This window comes from Anomaloglossus baeobatrachus, chromosome 4 (genome assembly GCF_048569485.1).
Source record: "Anomaloglossus baeobatrachus isolate aAnoBae1 chromosome 4, aAnoBae1.hap1, whole genome shotgun sequence".
Classification (NCBI taxonomy): Eukaryota; Metazoa; Chordata; class Amphibia; order Anura; family Aromobatidae; genus Anomaloglossus; species Anomaloglossus baeobatrachus.
Genome location: NC_134356.1, coordinates 442,338,827 through 442,353,762, shown reverse-complemented (window position 1 = coordinate 442,353,762; position 14,936 = coordinate 442,338,827). Strand labels below are relative to the sequence as shown.

Sequence of the window (14,936 nt, the reverse complement as noted above, 5' to 3'; positions counted from 1 at the left end):
TGCTGTAATGTGCCTTAGGGTTCCAGTCTAGGCTAGTGTCATTGGGGTTTTTTTGGTTTTTGTTTTTTCTTGCTTGCATTCTGTCACAAGTTGCTCAATGAAATATGTCAAGTCAATGTCTCATGTCCAAATCACCCCCAATCGTTTGCTCCTGACCTACCCTCTCCACTTCTTCAAGGAAAAATCTTTTCTGATCCCAGGTGCGATCTAATGAGATCAAAATTCCACCCCAAAAAATTGTATTAAGTTTCTTTTAAACTGCGTCTTATTTTGTTTTAATAAATTATCGAAGCTTTCGTTGAATTCAAAAATTCTGTTTTTGTTTTTTTGTGGGGTTTTTTTATGAATTTTATTTGAAATCGCTTTTTGCAATTTTTTTTTTGTTTTTTTTTGTAAATGCCAGATTATTTTTAATCTTTGCTCATAGCCAAGATTGTCCTTGCTCCTTATCGGTTTAGTTGCTTCTGTAGAACTCTTTGTACACCTAGGCATCATGTTTATAAACTGGTGCACACAACCAAATTGTATCTCCCAGACGAGGTGCTCCCATGCGGTGGTGCAGGAGAATATTAGCACCTATATGCACATCTTTACATTGTTCCATATGGATGGAGTACGGAACTTCTCCCATAGACTGTATAATATATGGGTTTATATCACTTCCAAGAATTTGCTGCTGCGGTCACATTTTTGAAAGAACAGAAACCGTCCCCACATCACCTACTCACTTCATTTTTAGTTGTAGAAAAGAAAAACGAAACATATCTCTTCCTTTTCTTGATCCCCAACTTTTAGGGAATTTATATACTCTAAGGTATGGGGGGGATTTGTTTGTTTTCTTTTATTTTTGCATTTTCTTTTTTTACATATTTTATACTAAGCTATTTGTGATTTCTTTATCGTTCCTTTGGGAGACCCAGACCATGGGTGTTTAGCTTCTGCCTCCGGAGGACACACAAAGTACTACACTAAAAAGTGTAGCTCCTCCCTCTGAGCTTATACACCCCCTGGTGAGCAGACCCAGCTAGTTTATCGCTTTGTGTTCAGGAGGCATACATCCACACATGCATTCTCATATGATTTTTTTTCCTTTTGGAATGAGTTTGAAGAACTGCGGGTCCACGTCTGGACCCCCGACATGTCCCTTCTCACCCCACTGTGTCGGCGGTGTTGTAAGGTTGATTTCCTAGGCTGGAGCCTTACATGCCGTGCTCCTTCACCATCCCTCCTGGGCTCTGGCTTGAAGTGGGAGCCAGCACGGTCTCCATGCCTGGCAGGAGACCGGTCTCCATCCGCAGCCCTTCAGGACCCTGCTGGACCGGAGCACTCATCCCCAGGGACATGGCCCTGCGTCTCAGCAGCTAAGTACCTGAGGCGTTTATATTTGGGGGTCCCTGTGCTGTATTGTTTGGGGAGAGTGTGTTTGCTGTATTTACTGACATTTCCGGCGGGTTCTCTAGCTATCGCCCGAGAACCGCGCCGATGGTGCCTGCGTGTCGGCCTCGCCGCTCAAATTTAGGCACCGGCTTCGCCGGAGGCCTAGTTTCGTTTCACTGCCCTCACATGTCACTCATGCAGAGGGACAGCGCGGCTCCTCCCGGCGGCCGTTCTGCACAAGGGAGGGACACTCCCCTCTGCTGTGCGTGTCTCCTCCCCTGTAGGTCTCTATGGCCCTCCAGATCCCGCTCTTCATGCAAGTTCCGCCCCCTCTCTTCGCTCCGGCGGCCATTTTCTCAGCGTTCACTCAGCGCTGGTCTCTGCATCCCTGCTGAGGTGCTGTGTTTGGGGGTCCGGGCTTCGGGATCTGGAGGGCACACAACACCGCTCTGCACAGCACAGCGGTCTGGTAAGCCACAACCGGTTCTGGTTGTGGACCTCTGTGTATACTCTCTGGGGTTCATTCTCTGGCAGAGCCCCCACTTCAGCAGCATGTCTCACACGAGGAGCAAGGCTCCAAAGCTTTACTCTGTATGCGCTGCATGTAAGTTCCTGCTGCCTGAACAGAGCACCTATCCACATTGTGATGCCTGCTCTACCATGGCGGTGCCACAGCCTGGAGTCTCACCCCCAGTGGTCTCTCAGGCTGCTCCTGCTCCTGTGGCTGAACCCCCGGCTTGGGTAGAATCCTTTTCTAGGTCTATCTCCCAGTCTTTTGCTGAGTCCATGGGACTTCTGTCCAGGACTTTGCTGAATCTGCATCAGCCCCCCTCACACGGTGCCTCTGCTGCTAGGTCTCTCTCAGGACCGGAGCTCACAGAGGATTCATCATCAGGTCCCAGACCCCGTCCTCCTGAGAAGAGACGTAGGGTTCCCTCTCCCTCCTCCTCCCGCGGCTCTGATTCAAGAGCGGACTCGCAGGATGAGGAGGATGCCTTTACAGGGGGTTCGGAGGCTAACTCCATGTACCCCATTGATCTGTCCGAAAGTGACTCAGATGTTAGTGACTTGATTGCTTCCATTAACTCTGTACTAGATCTCAATCCGCCAGTATCAGAGGAGCAACTCTCTCTGGCAGAAAAGCACCAGTTTACCTCGCCTAAGAGAGTAAAGAGTGTGTTCTTTAACCACTCCAGTTTTCAGGCCGCTGTGTCCAAGCCCAGGGCCTGTCCTGACAAACTCTTCCCAAAGCGTGGTTCTGATGACCGTTTTCCCTTTCCACCTGAGGTGGTCAAGGAGTGGGCTCAGTCCCCAAAGGTAGACCCCCGGTGTCTAGGCTCTCAGCCCGGACCGTTGTGTCGGTGGCTGATGGCACCTCCCTTAAGGATTCCACTGACCGCCAGATTGACCTTCTGGCCAAATCCGTATATGAAGCGGCGGGGGCCTCCTTTTCCCCGACTTTTGCAGCAGTGTGGGCTCTCAAAGCCATCTCTGCTTCTCTGGAGGAGATGCATTCCCTCACCAGGGAATCTATGCCCGAAATGGTTGCCTTGACTTCCCAAGCTTCAGCTTTTTCATCCTATGCCATGTCTGCCATGCTGGAGGCTTCTCACCGCACTGCGGTGGCTTCGGCTAATTCCCTCGCTATCCGCAGGATCTTGTGGCTTCGAGAGTGGAAGGCAGATGCTTCTTCAAAGAAGTACCTTGCTGGGCTCCCTTTTGCTGGGTCCCGGCTGTTCGGAGAACAGCTGGATGAAATTATTAAGGAAGCTACGGCCGGGAAGAGTACTTCCATGCCACAAACCAAAGCCAGGAAACCTGCCCAGGGTAGGAATCTGTTGAGGTTTCGCTCCTTTCGTTCCTCCAACTGGTCGTCCTCTAAGCCCTCGGCCTCGTCCACTAACTCAGCCAAGGACCAGAAATCCAACTTGCGCCCAAAAGCGCGTCCACAGAAGACCGCAGGAGGTGCTGCCACTAAGGCAGCCTCCTTGTGACTATCTGCCCGCCCCAGCAACGTCCTTAGTCGGTGGCAGGCTCTCCCACTTTGGCGACGCTTGGTTTCAACAGAGAGAGATATCATCTCCCACGGCTACATGATAGAATTCTCTTCCAGACCGCCAGACAGATTTTTTCTCTCAACCCCCCCCCCCGCTCCAAGGCCGCCGCCTTCTCACAGGCCGTGGCATCCTTGCAGGCCAACGGAGTAATTGTACCAGTTCCCGCCCGGGAACGGTTCAGAGGTTTCTACTCTAATCTCTTCCTAGTCCCCAAAAAGGACGGTACATTCTGACCCATCCTGGATCTCAAGCTTCTCAACAAGCATGTTCAGGTGCGGCACTTTCGCATGGAGTCTCTGCGATCAGTCATTGCCTCAATGATCCAAGGGGATTTCCTAGCGTCCATCGACATCAGAGATGCCTATCTGCATGTGCCAATTGCAGTTTCACACCAGCATTGGCTACGTTTTGCGATCGGAGAAGATAATTCCAATTTGTGGCTCTCCCCTTCGGGTTGGCCACAGCCCCTCGGGTATTCACCAAGGTCATGGCAGCAGTGATTGCGGTTCTGCACCTACAGGGGTTGGCAGTGATTCCTTACCTGGACGACCTTCTAGTCAAGGCTTCATCCAGCGCAGACTGTCAGCGGAGTGTCTCGCTCACTCTCGCCACTCTAGCCCAATTCGGGTGGCTGGTCAATCTGCCCAAATCCACTCTGACTCCGACCCAGAGTCTCACGTACCTAGGGATGCAGTTCGAGACTTTGCCGGCACTTGTGAAGTTGCCCTTAGTCAAACAGCAGTCCCTCCAACTGGCAGTGCGCTCTCTGCTGAGGCCCCGCCGTTCTTCCCTCAGGCGTCTGATGCAGGTGCTGGGTCAAATGGTGGCGTCAATGGAAGCTGTCCCATTTTGCCCAGTTCCATCTGCGCCCCCTGCAGCTGGACATTCTCCGCTGTTGGGACAAGCGGCCTTCCTCCTTACTCAGGTTTAGTGGCTCTGTCGCCACAGACCAGGAGCTCTCTTCAGTGGTGACTTCGGCCCCTCTCTCTGTCCCAGGGGTGCTCCTTCCTGGCCCCGTCCTGGATGATCCTCACCACGGATGCCAGTCTATCCGGCTGGGGAGCGGTATGTCTCCACCACAGAGCGCAGGGCACTTGGACTCCGTCCGAGTCAGCCCTTTCAATCAATGTGCTGGAAACCCGAGCTGTGCTTCTAGCTCTCCTAGCTTTTCACCACCTATTGGCGGGCAGGCACATTCGAGTCCAGTCAGACAACGCGACAGCGGTTGCCTACATCAATCACCAAGGCGGGACACGCAGCCGCCTGGCAATGTTGGAGGTACAACGCATCCTTCAATGGGTGGAGGACTCGGGGTCCACCATATCCGCAGTCCACATCCCAGGCGTGGAAAACTGGGAGGCAGATTATCTCAGCCGTCAAACCGTGGACGGTGGCGAGTGGTCCCTGCACCCGGCAGTGTTTCAGTCAATCTGCCGCAAATGGGGCACTCCGGACGTGGACCTAATGGCATCCCGTCGCAACAACAAAGTTCCTGTTTACGTGGCTCGCTCCCACGATCCTCAGGCATTCGCCGCGTACGCTCTGGTTCAAGACTGGTCCCAGTTTCGTCTGTCCTACGTGTTTCCCCCTCTAGCGCTCTTGCCCAGAGTCCTGCACAAGATCAGAATGGAGGGCCGTCGAGTCATCCTCATTGCAAAGGACTGGCCCAGGCGAGCTTGGTATCCAGACCTGCTCCATCTGTCCGTAGAGATGCCGTGGCATCTCCCGGACCGTCCAGACCTACTCTCGCAAGGTCCGTTTTTCCGTCTGAATTCTGCGGCTCTCAAATTGACGGCGTGGCTCTTGAGTCCTGGATTTTGACGGCTTCTGGTATTCCTCCTGAAGTCATCTCCACTATGACTCGGGCCCGTAAGTCTTCCTCCGCTAAGATCTATCACAGGACTTGGAGAATTTTCCTGTCCTGGTGTCGCTCTACCGACCATCCTCCTTGGCCTTTCTCCCTGCCGACCCTTCTGTCTTTTCTACAGTCCGGTCTGCAGCTAGGGCTGTCCCTCAACTCTCTCAAGGGACAAGTCTCAGCTCTGTCAGTCCTGTTCCAGCGACGTCTCGCTCGGCTGGCTCAGGTCCGCACCTTCATGCAGGGCGCGTCTCACATCATTCCGCCCTACCGGCAGCCCTTGGATCCCTGGGACCTTAATTTGGTTCTCACGGTTTTGCAGAAGCCCCCCTTTGAGCCTCTTAGGGAGGTTTCCTTGTATCGTCTTTCACAGAAAGTGGCCTTTCTGGTGGCCATAATTTCCCTCAGCAGAGTCTCTGATTTGGCTGTGCTCTCTTCGGAGTCACCTTTTTTATTTTTCATCAGGACAAGGTGGTTCTCCGTCCGACTCCGGACTTTCTTCCTAAGGTGGTCTCTCCTTTCCACCTTAACCAGGACATTACCCTACCTTCCTTTTGTCCGGCTCCTGTTCATCGCTTTGAAAAAGCGCTGCATACTCTGGATCTGGTGCGTGCTCTCCGGATCTATGTGTCTCGCACCGCTGCACTTAGGCGGTGCGCTTCTCTTTTTGTGCTGACCACAGGTCGGCGCAAGGGCCTCTCTGCTTCTAAGTCGACCTTAGCCCGTTGGATTAGATCGACCATTTCGGACGCCTACCAGAGTTCTCGGGTGCCTCCCCCGCCGGGGATCAAGGCACATTTGACCAGAGCTGTCTGTGCCTCTTGGGCTTTTAGGCACCAGCCTACGGCTCAACAAGTCTGTCAGGCTGCCACTTGGACTAGCCTGCATACCTTTTCGAAGCACTACCAAGTGCATGCTCATGCTTCGGCAGATGCGAGCTTGGGCAGACGCATCCTTCAGGCGGCTGTCGCCCATTTGTGAAGTTAGGTTCTGCCTACTTCTTAGTTTATACTGTTTCTTTCCCACCCAGGGACTGCTTTGGAACGTCCCATGGTCTGGGTCTCCCAAAGGAACGATAAAGAAAAAGAGAATTTCTTTGTCGCTCCATTGGGAGACCCAGACAATTGGGTGTATAGGCTATGCCTCCGGAGGCCGCACAAAGTATTACACTAAAAGTGTAAAGCCCCTCCCCTTCTGCCTATACACCCCCCGTGCTCCCACGGGCTCCTCAGTTTTTTGCTTTGTGCGAAGGAGGCAGACATGCACGCACAGCTCCACAGATTAGTCAGTAGCAGCTGCTGACTATGTCGGATGGAAGAAAAGAGGGCCCATAACAGGGCCCCCAGCATGCTCCCTTCTCACCCCACTCTTGTCGGCGGTGTTGTTAAGGTTGAGGTATCCATTGCAGGTACGGAGGCTGGAGCCCACATGCTGTTTTTCTTCCCCATCCCCCTTGGGGCTCTGGGTGAAGTGGGATCCTATCGGTCTCCAGGCACTGAGGCCGTGCTCCATCCACAGCTCCTGAGGGCTCTGCTGGATAGGAGCCGAGTATCGTTCAGGGACATGGCCCTGCTACTTGGAGGTACTCTGTGTCCCCGTGGGGACCGCGCACAGCAACACTCCAGCATTGCTGGGTGTGCTAGTGCACCGGGGACCGCGGCGCTGACCGTGTTAAATGTGCCATTACACACTGCAGCGTCGCTGAGTGTGTTTGTGTATGGGGACTACCGCGCTGACCGCCGCTGCCATTGTTAACACTGCGGCGCGGCTGGGACTTGTAGTGCGCCGGGGACTTCCGCGCCGGCCGCGCTTATACAGCGGCCGCGCTTATTACTCGAGTCCCCGGCTTTTGCGGCCTAGTCTCTTTTCCTCCCGCCCCCACCCCTGCCAGTCAGGGGAAGGGCGGGACACTGCACAGGACGAGCAGCACTGAGGGCTGGAGCATGCTTTGCATACTCCACCCCTCTCACTGTGCACAGTGGGGCACCAGTTCCCGCACTTTCTGGGTCACGCCCACGGCTCCCTCCTCTCCCCAGGACGCCGGCAGCCATTCCTGTCAGCTCCTTGAACGCTGCAGAGGGGGACAAATTCTGGAAGACCCAGGCAGGGACTCTGGTGGCCTCACAACCGCTTTAAGCGGGTGGTAAGCAGCACCTGTGGTGCTAGCCCCATTTCTGCAGAAGTGTAATTTTAAGTTATATGTTTATAGGATATACTTTACACTGTATGGTGCACAGTTGATTCTGGCTATATACCCTATTGTGTTGCTCAGGGAAGACAACAGCATGGCGCCCACAAAAGGCAGGGGTGCCAAACCACAGGCTTACTATGCTGCCTGCGCCGCATGTACGACCCCGCTACCGGCAGGATCCACTGACCCTCATTGTGTGCACTGCTCGGCCCCTCTGGCACTTACTCAGCCGGAGCCTCTGCTAAGGGGGGCCCAGGGGGAACCACCTGCTGACACTGTCCAGGTGACGGATAAACTCTCTGAGACTATGGCTAAGATACTAGAAGCCTTGCAGTCCAGACCGGTATCTCAGCACAGGGGCACTGTTGAATCATTGCTCCCTGGCCCCCCTCAGTTGGACCAGCAAGGTCCCCCCGGGGTGTCTCATAGATCCCAGGGTGAGGTCTCTGACACAGACCCCGGCCCCAGACCGACTAAGCGAGCTCGCTGGGAAATTCCCTCGACATCTGCATATTGTTCAGGGTCTCAGGGGGGGGAATCTCTGGATGATGAAGCGGAGACAGCTGCTCAGGATTCTGATCCTGAGGCCTCTCTCAATCTTGATACTCCTGATGGTGACGCCATAGTGAATGATCTTATTGCGTCCATCAATCAAATGTTGGATATTTCTCCCTCAGCTCCTCCAGTGGAGGAGTCAGCTTCTCAGCAGGAGAATTCCGTTTCAGGTTTCCCAAGCGTACACCGAGTATGTGTCTGGACCACTCTGATTTCAGAGAGGCAGTCCAGAATCACCGTGCTTGTCCAGATAAGCGTTTTTCTAAGCGCCTTAAGGATACACGTTATCCCTTTCCCCCTGACGTGGTCAAAGGTTGGACTCAGTGTCCCAAGGTGGATCCTCCAATCTCCAGACTGGCGGCTAGATCCATACTTGCAGTGGAAGACGGGGCTTCGCTCAAAGATGCCACTGACAGGCAGATGGAGCTCTGGTTGAAATCCATCTATGAAGCTATCGGCGCTTCTTTTGCCCCAGCATTCGCAGCCGTATGGGCGCTACAAGCTATCTCAGCAGGTCAAGCGCAAATTGACGCAGCCACACGCACGTCCGCGCCGCAGGTGGCGTCCATAACCTCTCAGATGTCGGCATTTGCGTCTTACGCTATTAATGCTGTCCTGGACTCTGCGAGCCATACGGCGGTGGCATCCGCCAATTCGGTGGTACTCCGCAGGGCCTTGTGGCTACGGGAATGGAAGGCAGATTCTGCTTCCAAAAAGCGCTTAACCAGTTTGCCAATTTCTGGCGACCGATTGTTTGGCGAGCGTTTGGATGAAATCATCAAACAATCCAAGGGAAAGGATACATCCTTACCCCAGCCCAAACCAAACATACCCCAACAGAGGAGGGGGCAGTCGAAGTTTCGGTCCTTTCGGGGCGCGGGCAGGTCCCAATTCTCCTCAAAAGGCCTCAGAAAGATCAAGGGAACTCCGATTCATGGCGGTCTAAGTCACGTCCTAAAAAGACCACCGGAGGTGCCGCTACCAAAGCGGCTTCCTCATGACTTTCGGCCTCCTCAATCCGCATCCTCGGTCGGTGGCAGGCTCTCCCGCTTCTGCGACACCTGGCTACCACGGGTAAAAGACCGTTGGGTGAGAGACATTCTGTCTCACGGTTACAAGATAGAGTTCACCTCTCGTCCCCCGACTCGATTCTTCAGGTCATCCCCGCCTCCCGAGCGAGCCGAGGCTCTTCTGCAGGCGCTGGGCACTCTGAAGGCAGAAGGAGTGGTGGTCCCTGTTCCTCTTCAGCAACAGGGTCACGGTTTTTACCCCAACCTGTTTGTGGTTCCAAAGAAGGACGGGTCTTTCCGTCCTGTCCTGGACCTGAAACTGCTCAACAAACACGTAAAGACCAGGCGGTTCCGGATGGAATCCCTCCGCTCCGTCATCGCCTCAATGTCCCAAGGAGATTTCCTTGCATCGATCGATATCAAAGAGGCTTATCTCCACGTACCGATTGCTCCGGAGCACCAGCGCTTCTTGCGCTTCGCCATAGGAGACGAACACCTGCAGTTCGTGGCACTGCCGTTCGGCCTGGCAACAGCCCCACGGGTATTCACCAAGGTTATGGCTACTGTAGTAGCGGTCCTCCACTCTCAGGGTCACTCGGTGACCCCTTACTTGGACGATCTGCTGATCAAGGCACCCTCTCAAGAGGCATGCCAACACAGCCTCGACGCTACTCTGGAGACTCTCCAGAGTTTCGGGTGGATCATCAATTTTCCAAAGTCAAATCTGACACCGGCCCAATCGCTGACATATCTTGGCATGGAGTTTCATACCCTCTCAGCGATAGTGAAGCTTCCGCTGATCAAGCAGCGTTCACTACAGAAAGGGGTGCAGTCTCTCCTTCAAGGTCAGACACACCCCTTGAGGCTCCTCATGCACTTCCTAGGGAAGATGGTGGCAGCAATGGAGGCAGTCCCTTTCGCGCAGTTTCACCTGCGTCCTCTTCAATGGGACATCCTACGCAAATGGGACAGGAAGCCGGCGTCCCTCGACAGGAACGTCTCCCTCTCTCAGGCGACCAAAGCTTCCCTTCGGTGGTGGCTTCGTCCCACTTCATTATCGAACGGGAAATCCTTCCTACCCCCATCCTGGGAGGTGGTCACGACGGACGCGAGTCTGTCAGGGTGGGGAGCGGTCTTTCTCCACCACAGGGCTCAGGGTACGTGGACCCAGCAAGAGTCCTCACTTCAGATCAATGTTCTGGAGATACGGGCAGTGTATCTTGCCCTGAAAGCGTTCCAGCAGTGGCTGGAAGGCAAGCAGATCCGAATTCAGTCGGCTAATTCCACAGCGGTGGCATACATCAACCACCAAGGCGGCACACGCAGTCGGCAAGGGCAAGCCTTCCAGGAAATCCGGCGGATTTTGATGTGGGTGGAAGCCACGGCCTCCACCATCTCTGCAGTTCACATCCCAGGCGTGGAAAACTGGGAAGCAGATTATCTCAGTCGCCAGGGCATGGACGCAGGGGAATCGTCCCTTCACCCGGACGTGTTTCAGGAGATCTGTTGCCGCCGGGGGGTGCCGGACGCCGACCTCATGGCGTCCCGGCACAACAACAAGGTCACGGCATTCATGGCACGTTCTCACGATCACAGAGCTCTGGCGGCAGACGCCTTAGTTCAAGATTGGTCGCAGTTTCATCTCCCTTATGTGTTTCCTCCACTGGCACTGTTGCCCAGAGTGTTACGCAAGATCAGGGCCGACTGCCGCCGCGCCATCCTCGTCGCTCCAGATTGGCCGAGGAGGTCGTGGTACCCGGATCTGTGGCATCTCACGGTCGGCCAACCGTGGGCACTACCAGACCGACCAGACTTGCTGTCTCAAGGGCCTTTTTTCCAAAGGTGCAAGTCTCTGCGCTCTCTGTGTTTTTTCAGAAGCGCCGGGCCAGACTTCCACAGGTACGCACGTTCCTGCAGGGGGTTTGTCACATCGTTCCTCCTTACAAACGTCCGTTGGAACCCTGGGATCTGAACAGGGTGCTGATGGTTCTTCAGAAACCACCGTTCGAGCCAATGAGGGATATTTCCCTCGCACGCCTTTCGCAGAAAGTGGTTTTCCTAGTAGCAGTCACTTCCCTTCGGAGAGTGTCTGAGCTGGCGGCTCTATCATGCAAAGACCCCTTCCTGGTGTTTCACCAGGACAAGGTGGTTCTGCGTCCGGTTCCAGAATTTCTCCCTAAGGTGGTATCCCCCTTTCATCTCAATCAGGATATCTCCTTACCCTCTTTTTGTCCTCATCCAGTTCACCAATGTGAAAAGGATTTGCACTTGTTAGATCTGGTGAGAGCACTCAGACTCTACATATCTCGTACGGCGCCCCTGCGCCGCTCGGATGCACTCTTTGTCCTTGTCGCGGGCCAGCGTAAAGGGTCACAGGCTTCCAAATCCACCCTGGCTCGGTGGATCAAGGAACCAATTCTCGAAGCTTACCGTTCTGCTGGGCTTCCGGTTCCCTCAGGGCTGAGGGCCCATTCTACCAGAGCCGTGGGTGCGTCCTGGGCTTTGAGGCACCAGGCTACGGCTCAGCAGGTGTGTTAGGCGGCTACCTGGTCGAACCTGCACACTTTCACGAAGCACTATCAGGTGCATACCTATGCTTCGGCGGATGCCAGCCTAGGTAGGCGAGTCCTTCAGGCGGCGGTTGCCCACCTGTAGGACGGAGCCGTTACGGCTCTATTATGAGGTATTATTTACCCACCCAGGGACTGCTTTTGGACGTCCCAATTGTCTGGGTCTCCCAATGGAGCGACAAAGAAGAAGGGAATTTTGTTTACTTACCGTAAATTCCTTTTCTTCTAGCTCCAATTGGGAGACCCAGCACCCGCCCCTGTTTTTTTGTGTACACATGTTGTTCATGTTGAATGGTTTCAGTTCTCCGATATTCCTTCGGATTGAATTTACTTTAAACCAATTTATAATTTTTTTCCTCCTTCTTGCTTTTGCACCAAAACTGAGGAGCCCGTGGGAGCACGGGGGGTGTATAGGCAGAAGGGGAGGGGCTTTACACTTTTAGTGTAATACTTTGTGCGGCCTCCGGAGGCATAGCCTATACACCCAATTGTCTGGGTCTCCCAATTGGAGCTAGAAGAAAAGGAATTTACGGTAAGTAAACAAAATTCCCTTCTTTGTTTACTTACCGTAAATTCTTTTTCTTTGACGCTCCTAATTGGGAGACCCAGACAATTGGGTGTATAGCTACTGCCTCCGGAGGCCACACAAAGCATTACACTTAAAAGTGTAAGGCCCCTCCCCTTCTGCCTATACACCCCCCGTGGGATCACGGGTTCCTCAGTTTTCAAGCTTTGTGCGAAGGAGGTCAGACATCCACGCATAGCTCCACTGTTTTAGTCAGCAGCAGCTGCTGACTATGTCGGTTGGAAGAAAAGAGAGCCCATACTTGGGCCCCCAGCATGCTCCCTTCTCACCCCACTTTGTGTCGGCGGTGTTTAAGGTTGAGGTACCCATTGCGGGTACAGAGGCTGGAGCCCACATGCTGCATCCTTCCCCATCCCCCTTTGGGCTCTGGGTGAAGTGGGATTTACCGGTCTCCAGGCACAGAGACCGTGCTCCGTCCACAGCCCTGGGGAATCTGCTGGATATGGAGCGGAGTTTCGTCAGGGACAGGGCCCTGCTACGCCAAGGTACTCTGTGTCCCCGTACAGACCGCGCACACACTGCAGCATTGCTGGGTGTGTTAGTGCGCCGGGGACAATAGCGCTGCTGCGCTTGTGCCACACTTCCACAGCTTGCTAAGGGAGTTAGTGTGTGGGGAACTGCCGCGCCGGCCCCTGCTGACAGTTTTTACTGTGACGCGGCTGGGACTTGTGGTGCGCCAAGGACTTCCGCGCTGGCCGTGCAGATTTGTCGGACGCGCTTTTTACTAGAGTCCCTGGCTTTTGCGGCCTAGTTCCGTTTCGTTCCCGCCCCCAGGCCTGCCAGTCAGGGGAAGGGCGGGACGCTATACAGAAAGTCAGCGCCGAGGGCTGGAATCTGCTTTACATACTCCAGCCCTCACATTGAGCACAGTGGGAAGCCAGTTTCCCGCACTTTGTCTGAGGCACGCCCACGGTCCGCCCCTCTTCACAGAACGCCGGCAGCCATTCCTGATGTGCAGGCTGAGCTGGAAAGGGGAGACAAGTTCTGGGACACCCAGGCACGGGATTCTGGCGACTACACACCCGCTCTTAGCGGGCGGTAAGCGGCACCCTCCGGTGCTGACCCCACTAGTGAAAGTGTTCATTTGTATTTTTATGCATGCATGCTATACATTGCACTAAGTCGCTGGTGATTCTTGGCTATATACCCTCCTGGAGGAGAATATAGCATGTCGTCCGCAAAAAACAGGGGTGCCAAGGCACAGGCTTTCTATGCTGCTTGCACCGCTTGTGCGGCTGTTCTACAGGCAGGTTCCACTGACCCCCATTGTGTGCAGTGTTCGGTCCCTGTGCTCCCTGCTCGGCCAGGGCCTCTGCTGGAGGTGTCCCAGAGAGATCCACCTGTGAATACTGTCCAGGTGACGGGGACAGAGTTTGCAATTTTTGCGGATAGATTATCTGTGACTATGCCTCAGATTCTAGAAACTTTGCAGTCTAGACCAGTAACTCAGACATGGGCGCTGTTGATTCATTGCTCCCTGGCCCCCCTCAGTTGGAACAGCTCCGGGGGTGTCCCACGCATCCCAGGGTGATGGCTCTGACACGGACGACAGTCCCAGACAGCCTAAGAGGGCTCGCTATGAGCGGCCCCCTACATCATCTCACTGGTCAGGCTCTCAGCAGGAGGATTCTCTGTGTGATGAGACGGAAATAGCTGATCAGGATTCTGACCCTGAGACCGCTCTCAATCTAGATACTCCTGATGGTGACGCCATAGTGAACAATCTATCGCGTCCATCAATAAAGTGTTGGATATTTCTCCCCCAGCTCCTCAAGTGGAGGAGTCAGCTTCACAGCAGGAGAAATTCCATTTCAGATTTCCCAAGCGGAAATTAAGTACTTTTCTGGACCATTCTGACTTTAGAGAGTCAGTCCAGAAACACCACGCTTATCCAGATAAGTGTTTCTCCAATCGGCTTAAGGATACACGTTATCCCTTTCCTCCTGACGTGGTCAAGAGCTGGACCCAGTGTCCCAAGGTGGATCCCCCTATCTCCAGGCTTGCGGCTAGATCCATAGTTGCAATGGAGGATGGGGCTGCACTAAAAGATGCCACTGACAGACAGATGGAGCTCTGGTTGAAATCCATCTATGAGGCTATCGGCGCGTCGTTTGCTCCTGCATTCGCAGCCGTATGGGCACTCCAAGCTATTTCAGCTGGTCTTGCACAGATTGACACGGTCACACGTACATCTGTTCCGCAGGTGGCACCCTTAACCTCTCAAATGTCTGCATTTGCGTCTTACGCGATTAATGCTGTCCTGGACTCTACGAGCCGTACGGCAGTGGCATCTGCCTACTCCGTAGTTTTACGCAGAGCCTTGTGGTTAAGGGAATGGAAAGCAGATTCTGCTTCCTAAAAATGTTTAACCAGTTTGCCATTTTCGGGTGACCGGCTGTTTGGCGAGCGCTTGGATGAAATCATTAGTATAGAATTATATGGTGTGCACTCAGCTATAAATGGATTTAGAGGTGCTAGTGAGTGGACCAAGGTCCAGACTATCATATACAATATAGACACTGCACTCTCTACTCGAAATGAGGTATATATAAAGACCAACAAATTTGTTTTCAAAAAAATTTTTTGTATTTTTATTTTTTCAGTGATTTTTCAATGCTATAGGTAGATGAAAAAGTAGTAACAATAATACATATGGTGGGACGTTTCGGCCTTAACATCGGCCTTCTTCACGCCGTATTACACTCCATAGAAGTGAGGGAACTAGTTTCCAA

The 14,936-nt window shown here is 53.7% G+C and overlaps 1 protein-coding gene across 5 annotated transcripts in view; it reads left to right on the top strand.

Moving 5' to 3' along the window:
• Positions 1-14,936, top strand: part of MYO9A (myosin IXA) — a 235,568-nt gene that overhangs the window by 146,897 nt on the left and 73,735 nt on the right. The window lies entirely within an intron of this gene.